Below are 19493 nucleotides of genomic sequence, written 5' to 3'. Positions count from 1 at the left end.
ATGGCTGGCCAGGCTGCCCCGGCGCCCGTCTTCCAGGGCCTGCCAGTCCTCCTGGGCCAAGGCGCCCACTGGCTACGATGGGCCCAACACGCACCTGAGATCTTGGGCAAGCTGGTGATGGAACACTGGGAGACCCCCTACATGCACTTGCTGGCCGCTGCTGCCTCCTCCCAAGGGGAAAGGGTCCTGGAGGTCGGCTTTGGAATGGCTATTTCGGCCAGCAAAGTGCAGGAAGCCAACATCCAGGAGCATTGGATCATTGAGTGCAATGATGGCATCTTCCAGCGGCTTCAGGAGTGGGCCCAGCATCAGCCCCATAAGGTTGTCCCCTTGAAAGGCTTGTGGGAAGAGGTGGTGCCCAATCTGCCTGATGGACATTTTGATGGAATTCTATATGACACCTATCCCCTCTCCTAGGAGACCTGGCATATCCATCAATTCAACTTCATCAAGGCTCATGCTTTCTGCCTTCTGAAGCCTGGGGTTGTCCTCACTTATTGCAATCTCACATCCTAGGGAGAACTGCTGAAGACCAAGTACACGGATATCAAAAAGATGTTTGAGGAGACCCAGATTGCAGCCCTGGTGGAGGTAGGTTTCAAGAAAGAGAATATCAGCACTACTGTGATGGACCTAGTGCCCCCTGAGGAATGCTGCTACTACTCCTTCCCCAAGATGATCACCCCAACAATCATCAAACACTGAAGATGCCAGTTTTCTCTTCCTACCAGGCTGACCCTGGAATGGGGGCACCAGGGATTCTAGCCTGCTAGGTTTGCTCAGTAGATCCCACACAACATAGTAACAGTACTTGACAGGGGAACTTGACAAAAGAAGAGATGCAGAAAGTAAGCAGGGGATTCAGGGACTCTCTAGGCATGTCTCCTGACTCAAGGCCCCAAGGGTAGTAAAGAGGCTTCTGTTTTAATCCAACAAAAGCATATTAAGCTCTGGGCTGAGCCCAATTTTAGACGTTAAGGTTTAGGATTTTTCTGTCTTTGGATTTGTCTACCATCTTAGTCCTTGAAAGCCACTCAGGGCTTTAATTTGTTTCATTTGTAGAAAAGGTACATGTACCTGCTTGACAGGAAATTTAATAATTAGGCTACCTATATGGAAAGTTCTTCACCAAAAGCCTCTCCGGGGAATTGTTTTAAAGAAAAAGGCTTCCCCTTTTATGTAGGGCTTATCAAATGCTCAAAATGGTGCTGGAGAAGTCCAGAGCTTGGCCGCCTAGCTTTAACGGGTTTATACCCCATTTTAGACAGAGTATTGCTAATCCAATAGTGGGTCTAGGGGTCAAATGCTCCTATTATGAGGTTTCTCCTCATTGGAGGGCTTTAAAAAGTCAACATCTACTTGTTGGGGATGGGATTCTTGTTCAGAGGATAGCTGAATTAGATTGGGTGGCTTCCGAGGTCTCCATAGCACCCCTTGGGATCAGGGAAAAAGTTTTTATCTTTCTTTGTAGCCTCAGGGTGTAACACAGTGCCTGATGCTTAATACTTAATACTTTCTTGTTGGCTGGTTAACCCCTTTCCTTTGAGATGGGTGGAGCAAAGAATAGCCCCATTGTATAGATGATAGAGAGTCATTGGATCTACTAGAGTAGCCAGAGTTGGAGAAGACCCAGGTTCTTGTCCCACTTCTGGTCCATACCGGTTGTGACTCCGGGCAAGTCACAGAGCCTAGTTCCTCTAAGAATCTTCTTCAGATTAAGCTGCAGATCTGCATCGGTAGAGCAAATTTCTTCATTGGATTGTCCCCTTTCATCGCTAAAGTCAGAAGTTCAGTCCCTTTCCCCTTATAAGTGAAAAAACTGAGAAGTGATTTGTTCTTAGACAATAAAGTTGGAGTTGGGATCTGAACTCTGGTCTTGAGTCCCAGAGGCTGAGGGACTCTAAGCTCCAGCAAGTTCCACCATCCCATTTCTCTTTCAGTCTGTTTCCCTATGGAAATCCATTTGAAAGCCTTAATTTTTACTAATACACTGTGAAGCCCCGCTCCATCTTTTATTCAGATTTCTTCAGACCAGGTACTCTACTGGGGTGGCAGAGGTCTTGTGGGGGAAGGGAAGGCTTTGTATTTTCTCAGTTGTAACAGAAAACCTGCTGCTAAAATAATAAAGCAATTCTGACCTCAAAAAAATAAAGAAATGTTATATAGACAGATTTTAGCAAAAACAAAAAGATATATTTCCATGAACCAATGTTAATGGAAACAAGTAGAAGCAGAGAACATTGTACTCAGAAGCAGCAACATTTTGTGGTGATCAAATACATAGATGCAATACAGTTATCAAGGATAATTCTAAAAGACTTGTAATGGAAAAAGTCATCTAAATCCAGAGAAAGAATTAATGGAGATACAGTCAAAATTTTATTTTTGGTAATCATTTCCATTTGTTCTGTTCCTCCTTTATAATATATTTAACATGGAAATATGTTTTTTAATTTTTTATGGGGATAATTTTTACATGATTAACATATACAACCAATATTTAATTGCTTACCATTTTAGGAAAGTGTGTGTTTATTATTTTTAAATAATAGCAATGAAAGTATATGTCTGATTCAAATTGTTGATGAAACAGTGCAGTAGAGATGGAAAACAAAATTTACAAAGTAAAATACAAATTAAATATTTTAAGTATGTCTAAACTGGCAATATGGCAAAATGTTATTGTTGATGTTTAAAATATTGTAATGGTATAGACTAAATCATATTCTCTTTAAATATTTATCATGTGCTGATAGATCAAGAATTATTTATACAGAATCCAGTGAGTTTTCATACTCATTCTTAAACACAGAATGAAGAGTATTTGGAGTGCCTGGAGTAATATCTAAAATTAAAAATAATTTCAACCCATTATTCTTGTCTGCAATATTTTTTAAAAACTGAACAACAAAAATTTGAACACAAGTCTTTTAAAACACCATTATTCATCTATGATTTTTTTTGACTGGCATAGAACTAGAAACAATTAAGGGTTGTAAGCTCAAGATCCGTAAGCAATCTTTAATGATAATTTTAAATCCTTTTAATTCAATTGTTAACAGTACTTAGAAACTTATATTTCAAGAAGAGTTTTTTCTTAAACTATAAATTCTGGAAAGCAATACTTTTCCATAATAAAGAGTTTTATAAAATAAAAAGTTGATTGATCAGTATACCCATCTACTTTGATGATTTTTTCAATATGTCAGGATATTTTACTGCCATAGCTTTATGACAAATTACCATTCCACTAATTTTAACATTATTTTGTTTAATTTGAATTTTAAAGAAATTAAAGCAAATGTTTGCATTAAACATTTCCTCACTATCTACTTCATTTCCATTTTCTTATATTGACTTAAATAAGCTGAAAAGCTCTGCTGAATGACTACACTACTAAGAGGAATTAATTTTTAATTGCAATTTTTAATCCTAACAACTGAAAATATTCCATTTCTATTATTGTAGCATATGTGCTCATTGAAGTTCTTTGTAAACCACAAAAATTGTACAATTATAATTTATTTTTTTATTTTGTCTGCATGTTTTGTAATATTTCATATTATTGATTTAGACATTCTTACAAATTCAAGGCACTCAATTTTATCATCATTTTGTTCTAACGTAATTTAAGAAAAAAGTTTTGTCTTTGTTATTTGCACTGGCAGTATTTCCATCTAAAGGCTTATTTCAACTCTTGGTAATATGGTGTGTAATCATTGGTTAACTCATGACAATAGGAAAATTTTTTGCTTTTGAGTCACTTTTTCAGACATTAATGTCTTTGTGATCCCATTTGGACAAAGATACTGAAATGGTTTTTCATTTCCTAATTCAGATCATTTTACAGAAAAGAAACTGAAGCAGAAATGCTTAAGTGATTTGGTCAGGGTCAGAGACTGGATTTGAACTCATGAAGATGAGTCTTTCTGATTAGCCTAATTTCTAAATGGGTTCATATCTAACTGATTCATATAAGTTGAATTTTGAGAGTCATTAAATCTATGCCAAATATAATTTTAAAGTTTATCCTAAATCAGATTATACATTTTTCAAATATTCACTAATTATGAACTATCTGTATATCTGTATATCATTTGTATACTTATTTATTTTGGTTTCTATAAGGCAATGAAGTTTCCCAAGGTCACACAGCTAAGTAAGTATTAAATGTCTGAGACTGTATTTGGACTCAGGTCCTCCTGACTCCAGGACCAGTGCCCTATCCACTGTCCTACCTAATTACCCCAAGTATATCATTTGGAAAAAAATAAAAGATTACTGGATAACAGAATGAGATACCTTGAAAGAAAAGACTCTGACTTTGAAGCAATTTTAACCAAGAAAGGGAAGTAACCATATGTGATAAATGCATAATAATGTGCATATAATTTTAAATATTTCTCTGTCATACATATACACATACATAACAACTTATACTTAATAGCAGAAATAAAGCTCCAGATTGTGAGGAGAGATTATTTTAGCCAGTAATTATGATGGATTGCATATCAAAGATTTTGTTAACAATATAAAACCAAGTTGCATTTCTTAATTCATGAATTCTATAGATTGACAGACATGATCAATAAAAAGGAACTATTAATTATTGGAAGGACTATGAGAAAACAGGAACATTCATTCATCATTATTTTTGAAAAACAACTAGAAGTTACACTAAAAATATTGTTGTAATATGCATACAATAAAATCAGTAACATCATAGCTAACTACACACCTCCAAAAGAGATGAAAGATCCATGTAAAAGAAATTTATAATATTAATTTTGTTATAACAAAATCTAAAGTCAACATTGATGATATTAGGTAGTGAATGACTGAACAAAGTTTGACTTAAGAATGTGATAAAATGTTATATCAGAAATAAAAAAAACACAGGATAACTACAAAAATTAAGTGAGCTGATACATTCTCAAACTAAAAACAATTAGTAAAATGCTTGTATAATTATGAGAAAAATGAATACTAAAAGTTAATAGTTGTATTTTTACTGATTACATCATTTTTATTGATGTAAGCCTATCTCTAGATGAAAAAACGAAGTAAGTACTCAAGTAAACAAAAATAAACTTTCAAGGGGCAGCTAGGTTGCACAGTGGATAGAGCACTGTTCATGGAATCAGGAGTGCCTGATTTCAAATCTGACCTCAGACACTTAATAATTGCCTAGCTGTGTGACCTTGGGCAAGTTACTTAACCCCATTGCCTTAAATAAATAAACTTTAAAAAAATAATAATAAAATAAAATAAACTTTCGATTGAAGCATAAAGAAATCGTATTTTATTTTTAAAGGACACTGAACAATTTGCTTAGTGTGAACAAACTAGTCAATGAAAATGGGAAGTTTTATTTATTTATTAATTTTTATTTATTTTTATGTGTTTTTGCAAAGTAAATGATGTTAAGTGGCTTGCCCAGGGCCACACAGCTAGGTAGTTATTAAGTGTCTGAGGCCGGATTTGAACTGAGGTATTCCTGACTCCAGTATTTTATCTACTATGCCGCCTAGCCACCCCAAAAAATGGGAAGTTTAAATGAATAAAGTTGGATAATCAAAATATATAATAATTCATGAAAAATTATTAAAAGGGATAGAAAAAATTGAACAGTGAAAACATTTTTTCTCAGTTGCGTTTCAAGATTATATTATGGCAAACTATAACTGTTTAGCAGTTTAAAGCTTACTCTATAAATAAAATTATTGATTGAAAAATAGAAGTTTGATAAAAACATGACAAGAAAATTTAATTAAAGCTTACTATTATTAGAAAAGGAAGGGACAGTGAGAGAAAGGAATAACTGCAACACAAAGTGTTTTCATTCTTATCTAGGATATGTCAGACTCTCTAAAGAAAGAATATGGACTGATTCAGAAGGCATGGATGGGTTGACATTTGTTCCACTGAAGAAATTAGACTGGAATAAGAACAATGTTACACTCAAAAATTTAAACACTTCACTTAAACTCTTTACTGGTTTCAAATATCCTTCTCAGATAAACAGTGATCATTTCACCTTATAATTTTTTAATAAAATCATTAAGCAATACATTTCTAGAGGAAGTAGAAATAAATGTATCATGAAGTGATTTTCTTTGCATGATACCTTGGGTCACGAAAATTGTATTTGTATAGAGGATACATAGAAAGGTACCATGGCATAAATTGATTCTAATATGATGATACTTGTGACTCTTGAGAATTGTATATCTAATGGTATGGTTGAAGGGAGTTTGCTTGGAGTGAGTATGCTGTAAGTATGAATTGACTATGAGGCAATGATGCTTATAAATGAATCAATCAGTCATCCATTGTTGATTGTTCTTCTATCAGAATAGACAAAAGGAGTAAATCTTGACAGAGCTTGTGAGTACAAGACAGATTTGAAACAATTAAGACCTTCAAAGAAGGATTACATAGGAGAAGGAATAACATTAAAGGATAAATAATACTATATGAAGAAACATAAATAGCTATTGTAGTAGAGGGAAAGAAAGGAGGGTGTGAGCATTGAAAAAAAATCTTATTCTCAACAGATTTGACCTAAATTGGGAATAACATTGTTTTCCCAATTAGGTTTAGCATTTTATCCTACCTAAAAGTAGGGAATAGAAATGGAAAAGAAAGGGGAAGAAAAGTCTGATAAAGGGGAAGGCAAGAATAAAAGCCAAATTAAAGTAAAACTTAAAGAAAAGAATAAGGGAAAGGGAGAAGGAAAGGGGAAAAGACTACAGGAAGAGTTGATCTGGAGGTAGCAGTCAGTTAGGCATTCAAGAGGAGGGATAGGGAAAAGGAAAGAGAAGATTATAAATGAGGAAAGATAGCATGGAGGGAAATACAGAATAAGTAGTCATATCTGTAAATATGAATGAGATGGATTCCCCACAAAATGGAAGCAAATAGCAACATTGAATAAAACCAGAATCTTAAAATATGTTGTTTACAAGAAAAACATTTGAAGTTGGGAGACACAAACAGGCTTGAACAGAATATGTGATACTTAAACTGAAGTAAAAAAATGCAAGGGTAGTGATCTTGAACTCAGACAAATCAAAAGCAAAAATAGATCTCATTAAAAAGGATAAGAAAGGAAACTACATCTTTTTAAAAGGGACAATGTAGGAAAGGAAGTTATAGCATTATTAAACATATATGTACAAGTGGTATGCCATCCAAATTCTTAGAAAAGAAGCTAAACAAATTAGGAGACAGAAAAAAACTGTAATAATGAGGGACCACAACCTCCCGCTCTTAGAATTAACTAAATCTAACCACAAAATAAACAAGGAAGGAAGTTAAAGAAGGTGATAAGAATTTTTAGAAAATTTAAGTATATCAGACCTCTAGAGAAAAGTAAAAGGGGACAAAAGGGAAGATCAAATGCAAAAGGGCAGGGATATTAAATGCATCCTTTTCAGATTATGATTCAATAAAAATTACATATTATAAAGGGCTATGTAAAGATAAACAACAAATTAATTGGACTCTAAATAACCTAATTTTATAGAATGAGTTAATCAAACAGCAAATTAGAGAAATAATGGATAATTTCATTGAAGACAAACAATTCAATATCATTTCAAAACAAGTGGGAATCAGTCAAAACAACTAGAGGAGAACAATGAATTGGGAATGAAACTAAAAAAGCTCAAAAAAAGAACAAATTGAAAATTTCCAATTAAGTGCCAAATTAGAAAATCTTAAAAGACAAATGAGAGAGTAATAAAAGTTGATAGAAGAAAACTATTGAATTGATAAATAAAAATAAGCATTTTAATGAAAAAACCAATAAAGTAGATAAACCTTTAGTTAATTTGATTTAAAAAGACAGAAAAAGCCAAATTACCATATCAAAAATGAATAAGGAGCAAAGAACAGTAATAATTTGGAGGTATTTTGCTCAACTGTATGCCAACATTTCTAACAAAATAGATTACATAGCTGAATATTTATAAAATATATGCTACTCAAATTAGTAGAAAAGGAAATAAGATGCTAAAATAACCCCATTTCAGAAAAAAAGACTTTGAAGAAACCATTAACATTCTCATTAAGATAAAATCTCTAACACCAGATGGATTTAGAAGTGAATTCTACAAAATATTTCCAATTCTTTGTCACTACAGAACTACAATAAATATTTTTACACCTATGGGATTTTCCTATTTTTTTATGATCTCTTTGGACTAAAGATCTAGTAGTAGTGACATTGTTGGATCAAAGAGTATGCAAAGTTTTCTTGTCCTTTGGGCATAGATCCAAATCTTCTCCCAAATAAATGGATCCAGTGCCAACTCCACCAACAATGCATTAGTCTTCCAATTTTCCCACATCTTCTCCAGTATTGAAGATTTTCTTTTTTTAAAATCTAAATCAAACTAAAAGGCATGAGGTGGTTCTTCAGAATTATTTTAATTTGCATTTCCCTAGGCAATAAGGGCTTGGAAGATTTTTTCTTATAACAATGAATAGCTTAATCATTGGAAATGACTCATTGGAAAGCTGCCTGTTCATATACTTTGACCGTATACCAATTAGAGAGAATGACTAACAATCTTATAAATTTGATTCATTCTCTCTATTTAGAAACAAGTCCTTTGTCATAAATATTAACTGTGAAAATTGTTTACCAGCATTCTGAATTGCTCCTAATCTTGACTACATTAATTTTGTTTATGCAAAACATTTGAATATAATATAGGGAAAATAATCCATTTTGAAATTTGCAATGTATTCTATCTCTCGTTTGGTCATAGACTTTTCTGTAGATAAACTTTAAGTTTCTGTCTAAATCCAGGACCCATTTCAATCTTATTTTGGTGTAAGAGGTCTATAACTAGTATTCTCATACAATTTTCTAGTTTTCCTGAAGTCTTGTTCAAATACTGAGTTCATCTCCCAGAAGCTAGTATGTTTGGGTTTATCAAATAGTAGTTTACTATAGTCATATACACTATTTCTATTGGACCTAATCTAATCCTCTAAACTACTTTTCTATTTCTTTTTATTATAATTTAATTTTTTTATTTTTATTAAAGATATTATGTGAGTTTTACAGTTTTTCCCCAATCTTGCTGCCCTCCCCCCACCCCACCCCACAGATTGCACTCCATCAGTCTTTACTTTGTTTCCATGTTGTACCTCGATCCAAATTGGGTGTGATGAGAGAGAATTCATATCCTTAAAGAGAACAGAATTCTCAGAGGTAACCAGATCAAACCATAAGACATCTGGGTTTTTTTTTCCAAGTTAAAGGGAATAGTCCTTGTAATTTGTTCAAACTCTACAGCTCCTTATCTGGATACAGATGGTACTCTCCTTTGCAGACAGGCAAAAATTGATCCCAATTGTTGCACGGATGGAATGAGCAAGTCCTTCAAGGTTGAACATCACTCCCAAGTTGCTGTTAGGGTGTACAGTGTTTTTCTGGTTCTGCTCATCTCACTCAGCATCAGTTCATGCAAATCCCTCCAGGTTTCCCTGAAACCCCTTCCCTCCTGATTTCTAATAGAACAATAGTATTCCATGACATACATATACCACAGTTTGCTAAACCATTCCCCAATTGAAGGACCTTTACTGAATTTCCAATTCTTTGCCACCACAAACAGGGCTGCTATAAATATTTTTGTACAAGTAATGTTTTTACCCTTTTTCCTCATCTCTTCAGTGTATAGACCCAGTAGTAGTATTGCTGGGTCAAAGGGTATGCACATTTTTGTTGCCCTTTGGGCATAGTTCCAAATAGCTCTCCAGAAGGGTTGGATGAGTTCACAGCTCCACCAAGAGTGTAATAGTGTCCCAGATTTCCCACATCCCTTCTAACAATAATCATTATCCTTCCTGGTCATACTGGCCAATCTGAGAGGTGTGAGGTGGTACCTCAGAGAAGCTTTAATTTGCATTTCTCTTATAATTAATGATTTAGAGCATTTTTTCATATGGCTATGGATTGCTTTGATATCCTCATCTGTAAATTGCCTTTGCATATCCTTTGACCATTTGTCAATTGGGGAATGGCTTTTTGTTTTAAAAATATGACTCAGTTCTCTGTATATTTTGGAAATGAGTCTTTTGTCAGAATCATAAGTTGTAAAGATTGTTTCCCAATTTACTATTTTTCTTTTGATCTTGATTACATTGGTTTTACCTGTGCAAAACCTTTTTAATTTAATGTAATCGAAATCATGTAATTGGTTTTTAGTGATGTTCTCCAACTCTTCTTTAGTCATAAACTGTTCCCCTTTCCATAGATCTGACAGGTAGACTAGTCCTTGATCTTCTAATTTGCTTATAGCATTGTTTTTTATGTCTATGTCCTGTAACCATTTGGATCTTATCTTGGTAAAGGGTGTGAGGTGTTGGTCTAATCTAAGTTTCTTCCCTACTAACTTCCAATTATCCCAGCAGTTTTTATCAAAGAGGGAGATTTTATCCCAGTGGCCTGATTCTACAGCAGATTACTATAATCCTCTCCTGCTTTTACACCTAGTCTATTCCACTGGTCCAACACTCTATTTCTTAGCCAATACCAAACAGTTTTGATGACTGATGCTTTATAATATAATTTTAGATCTGGTAGTGCTAAGCCACCTTCGTTTGCATTTTTTTTTTCATTAAGCTCCTGGCAATTCTTGACTTTTTATTTCTCCATATGAATTTACTTACAATTTTTTCTAGCTCATTAAAGTAATTTTTTTGGAATTTTGATCGGTAGGGCACTAAACAGATAGTTTAGTTTTGGTAGAATTGTCATTTTTATTATATTAGCTCTACCTATCCATGAGCAGTTGATATTTACCCAGTTATTTAAATCTGATTTAATTTGTGTGAGAAGTGTTTTATAATTGTTTTCAAAAAGATTCTGAGTCTGTCTTGGCAAACAGACTCCCAAGTATTTTACACTGTCTGAGGTTACTTTGAATGGAATTTCTCTTTCTAGCTCTTCCTGCTGTTTCTTGCTAGACATATATAGGAAAGTTGAGGATTTATGGGGGTTTATTTTATAATAAGCAATTTTGCTAAAATTGCTAATTGTTTCCAGTAGTTTTTTAGATGATTTCTTGGGATTCTCTAGGTAGACCATCATGTCATCTGCGAATAGTGAGAGTTTTGTCTCTTCCGTCCCAATTCTAATTCCTTTAATTTCTTTTTCTTCTATAATTGCTGATGCTAACATTTCTAATACAGTATTTAATAGTGGTGGTGATAATGGGCACCCTTGTTTAACCCCTGATCTTATTAGGAATGTCTCTAGCCACTCCCCATTGAGTATAATGCTTGTTGATGGTTTCAGATAGATACTGCTCATTATCTTAAGGAACAGTCCATTTATTCTTACACTCTCTAGTGTTTTTAATAGGAATTGATGCTGTATATGTCAAAAGCTTTTTCGCATCTATTGATATGATCATATGATTTCTGATAGGTTTGTTATTGATATAATTGAGTATACTAACAGTTTTCCTAATATTGAACCAACCCTGCATTCCTGGAATAAATCCTACTTGATCATAATGTATTATCCTAGTGATGACTTGTTGTAGTCATTTTGCTAAGATTTTATTTAGGATTTTTGCATCTATATTCATGAGGGAAATAGGTCTATAATTTTCTTTCTCTGTTTTAACTTTTCCTGGTTTAGGTAGCAGTACCATATTGGTTTCATAGAAAGAGTTAGGCAGAGTTCCATCCTTCCCTATTTTTCCAAAGAGTTTATATAGGATTGGAACCAATTATTCCATAAATATTTGGTAGAATTGACTTGTGAATCCATCAGGCCCTGGAGATTTTTTTTTCGGGAGTTCACTAATGGCTTGTTGGATTTCTTTTTCTGAGATAGGGTGGTTCAGGTATTTAATCTCTTCTTCATTTAACCTGGACAACTTATATTTTTGTAAATATTCATCCATTTCACTTAGATTATCAAATTTAATGGCATAAAGTTGGTCAAAATAATTTTGAATTATTACTTTAATTTCCTCCTCATTGGTGGTGAGTTCACCTTTTTCATTTATAATAATAGCAATTTGGTTTTCTTCTTTCTTTTTTTTAATCAAATTGACCAGAGGTTTGTCAAGTTTATTGTTTTTTTTCATAATACCAACTTTTGGTTTTATTTATTAATTCAATAGTTTATTTGCATTCAGTTTTATTAATTTCTCATTTAATTTTTTAAATTTCTAATATTGTATTTAATTTGGGATTTTTGATTTGTTCTTTCTCTAATTTTTTTAGTTGCGTGTTTAGTTCGTTGATTTCCTCTTTATCCAATTTATTCTTATAAGCATTTAGAGCTATAATATATCCCCTGAGAGTTGCTTTGAATGAATCCCATAGGTTTTGGTATGTTGTTTCATTATTATCATTATCTAGGATAAAATGGCTAATTCTTTCTATAATTTGTTTTTTGGTCCACTCATTTTTTAAGATGAGGTTATTCAGTTTCCAATTTGCTCTGGGTCTATATCTCCTTGGCCCGGTATTGCATATGACTTTTATTGCATTGTGATCTGAGAAAGATGTATTCACTTTTTCTGCCTTTCTGTAGTTGATCATTATGTTTTTATGTCCTAGTACATGGTCAATTTTTGTATAAGTTCCATGTGCAGCAGAAAAAAAGGTATATTCCTCTCTATCCCCATTCAGTTTCCTTCATAAGTCTAAGATATCTAATTTTTCTAACAATCTATTTACCTCCCTAATTTCTTTCTTGTTTGTTTTACGATTTGTTTTATCTAGATCTGATAGCTGGAGGTTGAGGTCTCCTAGTAGTAGAGTTTTTCTGTCTATGTCTTCCTGTAATTCTTTCAGCTTCTCCTCTAAGAATTTGGGTGCTGTCCCACTGGGTGCATATATATTCAATATTGAAATGACTTTATTGTCTATGGTACCTTTTAGGAGGATAAAGTTTCCTTCCTTATCTCTCTTAATGCTATCTATTTTTGCTGCTGCTTTGTCTGAGATACGGATTGCTACCCCTGATTTTTTTACTTCAGCTGAAGTAAAATATATTTTGCTCCAACCTTTTACCTTTACTCTATATGTATCTCTCTGCTTCAAATGAGTTTCTTGTAAGCAGTATATTGTAGGATTCTGGTTTTTAATCCACTCTGCTATTTGCTTATGTTTTAAGGGAGAGTTCATCCCATTCACATTTAAGGTTATGATTACTAATTCTTTATTGCCCTCTGTGCTATCTTCCCTGTGTTTGTATTTTTCCCCCTTTCCCCCCTTTTATCCATATTCCCCAGTATTTTGTTTTTGAATACCACCCCCTTCAGTGTGTTTGCCCTCCTATATCACTCCCTCCCCTTTCTTTCCCCTTTCCTTGTTCCCTTCCCTTCCTTTTGTTATTTCCGCTTATTTCCTCCACTCCCCTTCCCTTTCTCTGTACCCCCTCCCCTTTTCCCATGTTAATACTTGAAAGGTTAGATGTTTTATAAGTTAACTGAGTATGTGTAGGTTGACTTTAAGCCAAGTCTGATGAGAAGAAGATTCAGGTGTTTCTCCTCTTCTCCCTTCTTCCCCACTATTACCATAGGCTTTTTGTACCTCTTAGTGTAATGAGATTTGTCCCATTCAATCCCCTCCCTCCTCCCATCTCTTTCCTGTCCCCCTTTTTAGGGAGGTAGTATATTTTTTTTAGATCATTCTATCAAGTCATAGAAAATTCTGAGTGTCTGTCCCTTCTAGTTCAGTATATTCTGTTGAATAGAGTCCAAAACCAGTTACATCCCATTAGATATCAGTCTCATGGATAGGTCATGGATGTCCAGCATTTCTGGCTAGGTATATTCTCTCCTTTTAGAGGTACATTTCTCAGCATTCTCAGGATTTAAGAGAGACTCTACCCTGACTCCCATGCTGGGATATAGCCAGTTTCAACTTGCTGGATTGCATTTTTTTTCCCTTTTACCACCCCCCCCCCCTTTTTTGCTTTTTCATGTGTCTCTTGAACCTCCAGTTTAATATCCAAATTTTCTGTTTAGCTCTGGTCTTTTCATCAGAAATTTTTGGAATTCTTCCATTTTGTTAAATGTCCATCTTTTTCCCCTGGAATAGAAGGCTCAGCTTTGCAGGAAAGTAGATTCTTGGCTGCATTCCAAGCTCCCGTGCTCTTCGAAATATCTCGTTCCAGGTCCTGTGATCTCTTAAAGTTGATGCAGCCAGGTCCTGCGTGATCCTTACTGTGGCTCCTTGATATTTAAATTGTTTCTTTCTGGCTGCTTGCAGGATTTTCTCTTTTATCTGATAATTCTTTAGTTTGGCCACAACATTCCTTGGTGTTTTCCTTTGAGGATCTTTTTCTCATGGGGATCGATGTACTCTTTCAATAAGTACTTTGCCCTCCGATCCCATGATGTCAGGGCAGTTTTCCGTCACTAGATCCTGTAATATTAAGTCCAGGCTTTTTTTCTCTTCATTGTTTTCAGGAAGTCCTATAATTTTCAGGTTTCCCCTCCTCGATCTATTCTCGAGGTCAGTGGTTTTGTTGATGAGGTATTTCACATTTGCTTCTATTTTTTCTATTTTTTGATTTTGTTTTAACTGATTCTTGCTATCTCATGGAGTCATTAGTTTCTGTAAACTCCATTATTTTTTGGGGGGAGGAGTTTTCTTCATTAACCTTTTCCAATTGGTCGATTCTACTTTTGAAAGAGCTTTATATTTGACCAATTGAGGTTTCGAGAGAATTAATTTCTTTTTGCATTTGCTCATTTGAGGATCTGAGAGAATTATTCTCATTTTGCAAGGTATTAATTGTCTCCCCCAAATTTTCCAGTTAATTTTTAAACCCCTTCCTTATTTCTTCAAGGAAGTCTTTCTGTGCTGGAGACCAGATTGTATTCTCCTCAGAGGTTCCAGGTCTCTCTTGGTTGTGGTCTTTCCCTTCCAGGAATTTTTCTATGGATCCACCTTTCCGCTGACCCTTCTTCATTATGCTAAGACCTTGAGTTGGGTGGGGCTAGTTCACCTGGGCTTGGGATCTCTAAAGGCTTTACTGAGTGCAGTTTCTCTGGCTGGCCAGTAGGAGGTGCTGGTTGCCCTCTCTGGGGTGTCTGTGACCTTGGTTGCAGGCCTTCTCCCTTTGCTTGAGGGAGGGAATTGGAGCTATTGAATTTTTTTACCTTCAATCAATGTTGGGCTTTACCCTGGCCTGAGGTGATTCCTCAGCTGGGCTGGTTCTTTTGCTCACACACCTGGGCCTGAGGCAGAAATAATTTGCATTTGTTTGAGAAGAGGCCTCAGTGCAATGGAGGCATGGGCTCAGAGTTTTTCAGACCTGAGGAGACCATGGATGGTGTCCACAGCTGTCCTGCACCAGACCTCTCCCCGCAGCCCCTTCCCCAAGCTCCAGGGGGACAGCCCCATCACCAATGCCTCTGCTTCCCCGCGGACCCAAGCCCCCTTCATCCAGCCCCACTGCTAATCCAGCAGGTCCAGCTCTCAGTCCCTCAGACGCCTGGTTCCGATTCAGCTGTTGGTCTGGCTGATCTTCCCTGGGAGCTCAGACTCACCTGCCTGTACCAGCTAAGGCTGCTGAGGGAGACGAATCCTGAGGTAGATGTTCCTCTCCTGGCTTTTCTTTCTGTGTTTCCTGGTTCAGATTTCTTTTAAGAGGTTTGTTTCATGTGATAGATGGGGAAGAGATCAGTAGACTTTAGAACTGTGCCTGTCTTCTCTCCGCCATCTTGGCCCCATCTACTTTCCTATTTCTTAGCCAGTACATGACAGTTTTGATGACTGCAGCTTTATAAATTTAATTTTATATCTGGGCCAGCTAGGTCACCATACTTTGCATTTTTTTCATTAGTCCCCTGGATATTTTTGATCTTTTGTTATTTCAGATGAATTTTGATACTCTTCCAGCTCTTTAAAATATTTTTTAGTACTTTGATTAGTATGGAACTGGATGAGTAATTTAATTTGGGTAGAATCATCATTTTTTTTAAATTAGTTCAATTAAACCAAGAGCAATTGACATATTTCACAAAGTTTAGATCTGACTTTATCTGTTTGAAAATACTTTGTAATTGTGCTCATACATTTTCAGGACTTTTCTTGAGAGGTAGATTCCCAAACATTTTATGTTGTCTGCAGTTACTTTAAAGTGAGTATTTCATTCTGCCTCTTGCTCTTTGCTTTTTTTGTTCATATTATAGAAATGCTGATGATTTATGTGGGTCTATTTTATATCCTGCTTCTTTGCTGAAGCTGTCAATTTTTTTCAAGTTGTATTTTCAAAGATTCTCTAAAGATACCATCATAATATCTGCAAAGAAAAATCTTTTTTTGTTTCTTCATTGCTTATTCTAATTCTATCAATTCATTTTTCTCCTCATTTCTAAAGCTAATATTGCTTTTTAGGTTTTTGCAAGGCAAATGGGGTTAAGTGGCTTGCCCAAGGTTACACAGCTAGGTAATTATTAAGTTTCTGAGACCAGATTTGAACTCAGGTACTCCTGACTCCAGGGCCAGTGCTTTATCCACTGCACCACCTAGACACCCTAATATTTCTAATATTATTATTTATTAATAGTGGTGATAATAGACATCCTCCTTTCACCCTTGTTCTTATTGAAAATACTGTTAGTTTATCTCCATTACATGTTTTATCATTTTAAGAAAAAAATATTTATTCCTGTATTTTCTTGTTTTTTTTTGTCAAAGACCTTTTTTAACATCTATTGAAATAATCATATTAATTTGTTGATCTTTTATTAATATGATCAATTATGTTGATTGGTTTAATAATATTTAACTATCCCTGCATTCTTGTTATAAATCTGACCTGACCATGGTGTATTATCCTAGCAATAACTTGTTGTAATGCTAAATTTTAATTTAACCCTTTTGAATCAATATTTATTAAGAAGATTGGTCTAGGTGGAGCCAAGAAGTTGACAGGAGAAGAGCCTCTCTTAGGTACTCTATAATATTTCAAAACTCTCATAATGTAATGACTCTATCTAAATTTTTCAAGAGACAGAAACCACAGAGGGATCCAGTGAGGCAATTCTCCAGGACAAGATAACCTGGAAAATAGTGGAAAGGCTCTGTTCCATGGGTTAGAGAGGTGGCCTGCCAGAGTGAAAGGAACTTCAGCCTCCTGGAGGCAGCCCCAGGATACTGGAAGATGTGGCTTATGGCAGCGTGGCAGTTTCCTGACTTACACCTGGGGAGCAGTGGGTACAACTTGGAAAATGAGTGGTTGGACCTCTGCCAAAAGCAAGTGTGTGAAGCCCAGTCCTCAGGACACTCAGCAAGTGGTGGCTGTGACAGCCCAGATCCAGAAAACCGAAGCAAGTGGAGCCAGTAAGCAGGAGCCCCCAGGCAACTGAGCCTTGAGTGCTCAGCTTACCAAGGGTAGAAGAGTGGAGAGACTTCCAAGAATTTGTCATCTGTACCTGGAGCAAGATTCTGAGGCTCTGACCACATTCAGATGCTGATCACAGTCTAGGCCCCCCCAGTAGAACAGCAGGGCCCCCCCACCTCATCCTTGTGGCAGAGAGGGCATGCTTGTGGTCATTCACAGAACAGCAGAGAAGACAGAGCTTCACACAAAGAGATCCTTGTGTGTGTGTGTGTGGGGGGGTTGTCACAATAATACTCAAAAGCTCAGGAAGCACCCCAAAACCAGGCACAGGCTAGGGAAATGAGTAAACAGAGTGAAAAAAGGGGGGAACACCATTGAGAAATACATTGTCTATGATCCCCAGAAGGATTAAAATACTCAATCTGAAGATGAGGAAGTACAACAGAAATTGGGCTCAAGCTATGCAGAGCTCAAAAATGACTTTGAAAATCAAGTAAGGGAATTAGAAGAAAAATTGGGAAAAGAAATTAGAGAGATGCAGTAAAAACATGGAAATGAAGTCAGCAGCTTAGTCAAGGAGATCCCAATAAATGCTGAAGAAAACAACATGTTAAAAACCAGCATAGGTCAAATGAGTAAAACAGTTCAAAAAGTTATTGAGGAAAAGAATGCTTTAAAAATCAGAAGTGACCAGACAGAAAAAGAGATAAGAAAGCTCTCTGAGGATTACAAATACTTCAGATCTAGAATGGAGCTAAATGAAGCTGTTGACCTTATGAGAAGTTAAGACACATTACTTCAAAACCTAAACAATGAAAAATTAGAAGAAAATATGAAACATCTCACTGAAAAAACAACTGATCTGGGAAAACAGATTCAGGAAAGACAATTTTAAAATTGTTGGGATACCTGAAAGTCATGATCAGGAAAAAATCCTTGACATCATTTTTAAAGAATTCCTACAGGAAATTTGCCCAGATATCCTAGAAGCAGAGGGCAAAATAGAAATTGAGAGAATTCATGCATCTGCCCTGTAAAGAGATCCAAAAGAACAACCCCAGGGATATCATAGCCATGTTCCAGAACTACCAAGTCAAAGAGAACATATTGCAAGCAGCCAGAAGGACACAATTCAAATATCATGGAGCTGCAGTCAGGATCACATAAGACTTAGCAGCAACTACATTAAGGACTTGTAGGGCTTGGAATATAATATTCTGAAAGGCAAAAGAGCTTGGAATGCAATCAACAATCAACTACACAGCAAAACTGAACATGCTCTTCTAGGGGAAAAGATGGACTTTCAATGAACCAGGGAATTTCCATTGTTCCTGTTGAAACAACCAGAGCTGAACAGAAAGTTTGATCTTCAAATACAAGTCTTAGGTGAAGCATAGAGAGTGGAGGAAGAGGGTAAAGTATGAGGGACTTGATGATGAAAGAACTGCATGTATCCCTGCATAAAAAATGATACTGATAATATTCATATAAAATTTCTCATTTAATAGAGCAGGTAGAAGGAGTGTTTATAGATGAAGCACAGGAGAAAGCTGAATTTGAAGATATAATATATTATAAAAATGGAGTCAATGGCTAAAAGGGAAATGTAGTGGGAGTAAGAGAAAGGAGAAGTGTATTAGGCTAAGATATCTCATATATATTAAGATGTTTTTATTACAATGTGTTATTGCAATTAGATGGAAAGGAAAAGGTGAGGGGGAATGAGGGAGCCTTTCCTCTTATCAGAGGTGGCTCAGAGAATAAACATCATATATATATATATATATATATATATATATATATATATATATATATACTCAATGGGGTATAGACATCTAGAGTAAGAAGGAGAGAAGGGGGATGGTGGAAGGCAGGGATGTGAGTGATGGAGGAGAGGGTAGATCATGGAGGAGAGTGGTCAGCTATAACACATTTTCTTTTTTACTTCTTGCAAGGGGATGGGATTGGATGTTCTGTCCGGGACCACAGGGCCAGGTAGTTGCTAGGTCTTAAGAGTGGTATGTGGGTTCTGGACCTCTTGGCCCCAGGACCAGTACTCAGTCTGCTGTGCCACTCAGTTACCCTACAGCAAATTTAAGAGAAGGGACAGAGTGAAAGGAGAGAGAAAATATAGTATAAGGTAGTGGAGAGG

At 35.6% G+C, this 19493-nt stretch overlaps 1 pseudogene; it reads left to right on the top strand.

Annotated features, from left to right (window-relative positions):
• On the top strand, positions 1-706 carry LOC141503187 (guanidinoacetate N-methyltransferase pseudogene; annotated as a pseudogene).
• Positions 707-19493: the final 18787 nt, after the last annotated feature.

The sequence above is a fragment of the Macrotis lagotis genome, chromosome X (genome assembly GCF_037893015.1).
Source record: "Macrotis lagotis isolate mMagLag1 chromosome X, bilby.v1.9.chrom.fasta, whole genome shotgun sequence".
NCBI lineage: Eukaryota > Metazoa > Chordata > Mammalia > Peramelemorphia > Peramelidae > Macrotis > Macrotis lagotis.
This window is presented reverse-complemented; position numbering and strand designations above follow the sequence as displayed.